Raw genomic sequence first — 7,934 nt, 5'->3', positions numbered from 1 at the left:
GGGCTTCCTGAGCTGTAATGAAGTGTTTCTACGAACTTATTTTTATTTATTTAAAAATGTGTGATGGTCCTTGGAAGCAACTAACTCTTTCAATGACAGTGAAAATGCATTGGGGCTCTTAGTATTCGTAGAGCTGCTATTGGAAATCGATATTATTTGATAGCTACACTATGTGATCAAAAGTATCCGGACACCTGGCTGAAAAGGACTTAAAAGTTCATGGCGCCCTCTATCGTTAATGCTGGAATTCGGTATGGTGTTAGCCATTCCTTAGCCTTGATGACAACTTCCACTCTCGAATGCATACGTTCAATCAGGTTTTGGAAGGTTTCTTGAGGAATGGCAGCCCATTCTTCACGGAGTGCTGCACTGAGGAGAGGTATCGATATCGGTCGGTGAGGCCTGGCACTATGCCGGCATTCCAAAACATCCCAAAAGTGTTCTATAGGATTCAGGTCGTGTAACCACTCCGCCACCGGCCGTGCGTTACGAACAGGTGCTCAATCGTGCTGAAAGATGCAATCGCCATCCCCGAATTGCCCTTCAACAGTGGGAAGCAATAAGGTGCTTAAAACATCAATTTAGGCCTGTGCTGTGATAGTGCCACGCAAAACAACAAGGAGTGCAAGTGAAAAACACGACCACACCATAACACCAGCGCCTCCTAATTTTACTGTTGGAACTACACACGCTGGCAGACGACGCTCACCGGGCATTCGCCATAACCACACCCTGCCATGGGATCGCCACATTTTGTACCGTGATTCGTCACTCCACACAACGTTTTTCCACTGTTCAATCGTGTAAGGTTTACGCTCCTTACACCAAGCGAGGCGACGTTTGGCTTTTACCGGCGTCATGTGTGGCTTATGAGCTGCAGTTCGACCATGAAATCCAAGTTCTCTCACCTCCCGCCTAACTTTCATAGTACTTGCTGTGAATCCTGTTTCAGTTTGGAATTCCTGTGTGACGGTCTAGATAGATGTCTGCCTATTACACATTATGGTTCTCTTCAACTGTCGGCGGTCTGTGTCAGTCAACAGACGAGGTCAGCTTGTACGCTTTTGTGCTGTACGTGTCCCTTCACGTTTCCACTTCACTATCTCATCGGAAACAGTGGGCATGGAGATGTTTAGGAATGTGGAAATCTCACGTATGGACGTATGACACAAGAGACACCCAATCACCTGACGACGTTTGAAGTCCATGAGTTCCGCGGAGCGCCCCATCTTGCTCTCTCACGATGTCTAATGACTACTGAGGTCGCTGATAAGGAGTACCTGGCAAAAAGTGGCAGCACAATTCACCTAATATGAAAAACGTATGTTTTGGGGGGTGTACGGATACTTTAGATCACATAGTGCATATTGTCTGTTAAAGGACTGAAGTATCGAAAATATATTCAACATTGGAAAAAAGTCTTACCGAAACATAAAAAGTATTTTCGATCCTGCTATCTTAGCAGAGTGCGATCACCCCAATCGAAAGGAAGTTTAGTGGTGTCCTCCACATATTACTAGTGAAGGAAGTTGCAAACCACGCTCCTCGTTTCAATCTTCGGGCAAAGCGCAAGGGCAAATCGCAACTGTTCACAGCTTCATAACAGCTCCCAAAAACACAACTGGAGTTTCATCCAAGTTGCGGGCGATCGACAGATATCAGGTGTAAAACTACATACAGTTTTTTTGTTTGATTCTCATTAAGACTGATAGACAATAATTCTACTGAAATTCTGCTGACATTTCAGCTTAAATCGTCAGCGGTTAATTCTTGATTGTTGACATCAATAATGTATTTGTCAGTGACGGATAAGCACTGTATTTTCCTTTATTTCATGTCAGTCACCCCAAAAGTTGTATGACGAATACTGAGTGATCCCTTTGTGTATTACAAATACACACTTGTCTCGTCATACGTCATCAAGGAACTTCCGTTTCGAGCAACTGACTGAACAAACATAACACACACTTCCGAAAGAAACGCTTGTTACATTTATCAGCCAGAACATTGCAAATCCACACACGCAGTCTAACTTTGGAGCGCGTAATAGCTGCATTACATTTAAGACATAAATTCTGCAAGTATTTACTAGATGCATAGGTGGAGTTTATTAAGGTGTAAGAGACGTAATTCAGTTTTTCTACATGAAGGGCATTACAGACGGACAGATTACTAGAGGGTGGTTTCCGAACCCTCTCTTGGCACTCAATTTGTCCCGTGTGTGTTTGTTACAGATTTATGCTATCGACTGTTGTGCTGTAGAAGTTGTGCTAGGTCTAATGTGGCATTCTACAATTGCTAGGCTGTGTGACTTGCAGGCTACAGCAAAAACTTCCTGCCTGGCTGTCTAAAAATACTGATAGCATGTCATGCGTGGTCAATTGCCTCCCTAAAACCATCCTTAGTGTACGTGCAGAATTCCCGTGTATTGTCTCCTGGTTTCTTTCTACATTTACATCTACATATACATCTACATGACTACTCCGCAGAGGGTTCATCAAACGACTTTCACACTACATCTCTACCGTTTCCCCGCGCTCTCTAACAGTGAGGGGGGTATTGAAAATTTAAATCTTTCCGTGCGAGCTCTGATTTCTCGCGTTTTATTGCAATAATCATTTCTCTGGATGTGGGTGGTGTCAACAAAATATTTCAGGATTCAGAGAACATTGTAGATTGAAATTTAGTGAAAATATGTCGCAGCAACGAAAGAGGCCTTTGTATGAATGGCTGCCGCTTCAACTTGCCCATCATGTCCACGACACTCTCTCGCCTGTTTCGCCATAATACAAAACAAGCTACCGTTCTTTGAACTTTTTCGATCTCCTCCATCAGTCCTATCTCATACAGATCCCATATCGCGCACTAATACTCCAGGAGAACACGGATAAGCCTAGTACAACAAAACTCATTAGTAAAACTGTGGCATTTTCTAAGTTTTCCGCCAGTCTTTGATAAGCTTTCCACGCAACATTATCTATGTGATCGTTCCAAATTAAGCAATTCATAATTGTAATCCCGAAGTATTTAGTTGAACTGACAGCCTTCGAGTCTGTGTAGTTTATCATGTAGCACTTTTTTTTTAATTTTTCATTATTCATCTATTTGCTCAATATGACCAACCGAGGTACAATCACTCAACGTAATTTAGATGGTTAGCTTTCCTTTATGACAACATTTGTTTCATCCTCTCTGAATAAAGTCTCTTTCTTTCATCAGACCATGGTGTTCCAAGCCATTTTGTAGTTTCCCTCTGACCAACTTTCCAATCAAATATTTTTTGTCTGAGCGTTTTTCTATCTGTAACGTCTGCCTGAACTATACCTGCTACTTTAAGAACCTCCTTAATCGCAGCGACCCGTTTAATTGTCTCAGTTTTGTCCTTACTTCTGTTTTAGTAGAATTCAACTATTTGTTTTGCAACCTAGTGGGTGCCATTCTTTTAATGTGCCCATAAAATTAAAGTCTCCGTTTTCTCATGTAACCATGTATGTGTGCGTATTCTCGTAGTTCTTTATTACTTCTCAGATTGTAAGTTTCCCTATCAATAATTTTGGGAATTAATATTTTCCTAAATATCTTCCTTTCTTTCTATTGAAATCCTTCAGTATCCCTCTTTCTATTTAAAATTAAAGTTTCTGTTCCATAAAGACATTCAGGTTTGATTACAGTGCTTGAGAGTTAACAAGCATTTCGCTCTCATTTAAGTATATGGTCAAAAGAGTCAGCCTTCAGGAATTGTTAAACGAACCCTGTCGTCTAGGACCGGGTGCCACAAATGGCACAGATTCATTACGAGATGGGGAAACTCACAGGCATCTATTGTCTATTGAGGCCTATGCGCTGTAACGAGCGAGTGAGACAGAAGGGAACCTCGATCATAGGGAAACCCAGTAGAAGCCGTTTGTGGCCAAGTGCATTGCATCCACAGGCGAACAAAAGAACAAAGAGGGTCCATCAGACAGTAAGAAAAATACTAGGCCACGATGCGAATCGCCATCACAATAATTGCGATACTCTCCTGCAGTATGTAGATTACATATTATTATTAGCAAACTACCATCGTTTGGAATGTGGAAAGCACTCAACGGCAGTGGCATTACTTTCGAAAAGATGGAGAGCAGCAGTCAATCGTCGTTTCTTTTCTAGCTTTATTTAAGCAGCTCCAGGTTTCGGCTAGTAACTATCCCTCATCAGTGCGTATTTCAGAGCTTTAATACGTGTCCTAGTACGTCACACCCTATTGCTCTTTACTGTCACAGTTCATTCAGGACTGCTGATTATTATTATATTACACTATTATTATAGTGTATTATATTATGTTACATTATATATTATCACAGCTTATATTTCTAAGATCCGAGAAAATGTAGGCCTGTCACCACGTTTTAGATGTTGTGGTCTTCAGTCCGAAGAGACACTTGATGCAGCTCTCCACGTTACTGTATCTGTTCTCTTCATGTCCAAGGAACTGCTGCAGCTTACATACTTCTGACTGCTTACTGTATTCATCACTTGGTCTGCCTCCACGAATTTTACCCCCAACGCTTGGCTCCAGTACTAAATTGGTGATCCCTCGATGTCTCAGATTGTGTCCTACCAGCCGACCCCTCCTACTCATGTTGTGCCACAAGTTCCTTTCAAAAGCTTCTACTCTCTTCTTGTCTAAACTGTTTTCATCCATGTCTCACTTCCATAAATGGGTACACTCCATACAAATACTTTATGAAAAAGCTTCCTGACGCTTATATCTATGTTAAATATTAACGAACTCCTCTTCTTCAGAAACGCTTAACTTGCCATTGCCAGTCTACATTTTGCATCCTCCCTACTTCGGCCATCATCAGTTGTTTTGCTGCCCAAATAGCAAAACTCATTTACTACTTTAAGTGTCTCATTTCCTAATCTAATCCCCTCAGCATCACCCGATTTAATTCGACTACATTCCTTTACCCTCGTTTTGACTTTGTTGATATTCATCTTACATCCTCCATTCAAAACACTGCCGAACCCCTTTCAACTGCTCTTCCAAGTCATATGACGTCTCTGACAGAATTACAATGTCACTGGCAAACCTCAAAGTATCTATTCCTTCTCGTTCGATTTTAATTCCTACTCGACAATTTTCTTTTGCTTCCTTTACTGTTTGCTAATATACAGATTGAATAACATCGGGGATAGGCTGGGTTTCCTTTACTGTTTGCTCAGTGTGCAGATTGAATAATATAGGGGATAGACGACAGCCCTGTCTCACTCTCTTCAATCACTGCTTCCCATTAGTCCCCTTCGACTCTTGTATCTGCCATTTGGTTTCTATGGAAATTGTAAATAGCTTTTCGCTCCCTGTATTTTATCCCTGCCATTTTCAGAATTTGAAGAGAGTATTCCAGTCAACACTGTCAAAAGCTTTCTCTAGGTCCACAAATGCTATAAACATAGTTTTCCCTTTCCTTAACATACGTCTATGAAAAGTCGCAGGTTCAGTATTGCCTCCCGTGTATCAACATTTCTCCGGAATCCAAACTGGTCTTCTCCCAGGTCGGCTTCTACCAGATTTTCCAGTCTTCTGAAAAGACTTTTTGTTAGCATTTTGCAACCGCTACTTTTTAAAATGAACGGTCGCTAGTTTTCACACCTGTCAGAATATGCTTTCCTTGGAACTGGAATTATTATATTCTTCTTGAAGTCTGAGGGTATTTCGCCTGTCTCATATATCTTGCGCATCAGATGGAAGAGTTTTGTCACGATCGGCTCTCTCAAGGGTATCAGTAGTTCCGATGGAATGTCATCTACTCCCAGGGCCTGGTTTCGAAATAGGCCTTTCAGTGGTCTGTTGTTTTCTTCACGTGGGATCACATCTCCCATCTCATCTTTATACATGTCCCCTTCCATTTCTATAACATTGCCCTCAAGTATATCTCCCTTGTATAGACTCTCTATATACTCATAATTACAATTAAAAACAGTCTTGATCACGATTTATTTAACAAGGTGACCGGTTTCAACCACTACTGTGGTCATCTTCAGACCATTGAGTAGGAACCTCTTTCTGTAGAATCAGTAGTGATTCTTCAACAGAAAGAGGTTCCTACTCAATGGTCTGAAGATGACCACAGTAGTGGTTGAAACCGGTCACCTTGTTAAATAAATCGTGATCAAGACTGTTTTTAATTGTAATTATTAATAAGACATTGATCACTGCTGTGCCCATAATGTATTCAAAAGTAATTCTCTATATACTCCTTCCACCTTTCTGTTTTTCCTTCTTTGTTTAGGACTGGTTTTCCACCTGAGTTCTTGATATTGAGACAGGTGATTCTCTTCTCTCCAAAGCTCTCTTTAATTTTCATGCAGGCGGCATCTGTCTTGCCGCTAATGATATATGCTTCTAAATACTTATATCTGCCCTCTAGCCATTCCTGCTTAGCGGTTTAGCACTGCCTGTGAATATAATTTTTTAGACGTTTGTATTCCCTTTCGCCTGCTTCATTTACTGCATTTCCATATTTCCTCATTTCATGACTTAAATTCAATATCTCCTCTGTTACCCAAGAATATTTACCAACCCTAGTCTTTTTACCTACTTCATCCTCTGCTGTCTTTTCTTTTTCGTCTCTCAAAGCTACCCATTCTTCTTCTACTGTAATCTTTTCCCCTGTTCTTGTCAATCGTTCCCTAATGCTCCTTCTGAAACACTCTAAAACCTATGGTTCTTTCAGTTTATCAGGTCCCATCTCGTTAAATTCCTACCTTTCTGCTGTTTATTTAGTTTTAATCTACAGTTCATAACCAATAAATTGAGGTCAGAATGGACATGTTGTTGTGGTCTTCAGTACTGAGACTGGTTTGATGCAGCTCTCCATGCTACTCTATCCTGTGCAAGCTTCTTCATCTCCTAGTACCTACTGCAAACTACATCCTTTTGAATCTGCTTGGTATATTCATCTCTCGGTCTCCCTCTACGATTTTTACCCTCAACGCTGCCCTCCAATACTAAATTGGTGATCCCTTGATTCCTCAGAACATGTCCTACCAACCGATCCCTTCTTCTAGTCAAGTTGTGCCACAAACGTCTCTTCTCCCAAATCCTATTCAACACCTCCTCATTAGTTATGTGATCTACCCATCTAATCTTCAGCATTCTTCTGTAGCACCATATTTCGAAAGCTTCTATTCTCTTCTTGTCTAAACTATTTATCGTCCATGCTTCACTTCCATACATGTCTACACTCCATACAAATACTTTCAGAAACGACTTCCTAACACTTAAATCAATACTAGATGTTAGCAAATTTCTCTTCTTCAGAAACGCTTTCCTTGCCATTGCCAGTCTACATTTTATATCCTCTCTACTTCGACCATCATCAGTTACTTTGCTCCCCAAATAGCAAAACTGCTTTACTACTTTAAGTGTCTCATTTCCTAATCTAATACCCTCAACATCACCCGACTTAATTCGACTACATTCCATTATCCTAGTTTTGCTTTTGTTGATGTTCATCTTATATCCTCCCTTCAAGACACCATCTATTCCGTTCAACTGCTCTTCCAAGTCCTTTGCTGTCTCTGACAGAATTACAATGTCATCGGCGAACCTCAAAGTTTCTATTTCTTCTCCATGGATTTTAATACCCACTCCGAATTTTTCTTTTGTTTCCTTCACTGCTTGCTCAACATAGAGATTGAATAACATCGGGGAGAGGCTACAACCCTGTCTCACTCCCTTCCCAACCATTGCTTCCCTTTCATGCCCCTCAACTCTTATAACTGCCATTTGGTTTCGATACAAATTGTAAATAGCCTTTCGCTCCCTATATTTTACCCCTGCCACCTTCAGAATTTGAAAGAGAGTATTCCAGTCAGCATTGTCAAAAGCTGGACATGTGCCTCTGTAAATGTCATACAGTTTAAAATATGGTTCCTAAATCTCTGTC

This window comes from Schistocerca nitens, chromosome 9 (assembly GCF_023898315.1).
Source record: "Schistocerca nitens isolate TAMUIC-IGC-003100 chromosome 9, iqSchNite1.1, whole genome shotgun sequence".
Taxonomy (NCBI): Eukaryota; Metazoa; Arthropoda; class Insecta; order Orthoptera; family Acrididae; genus Schistocerca; species Schistocerca nitens.
This window is presented reverse-complemented; position numbering follows the sequence as displayed.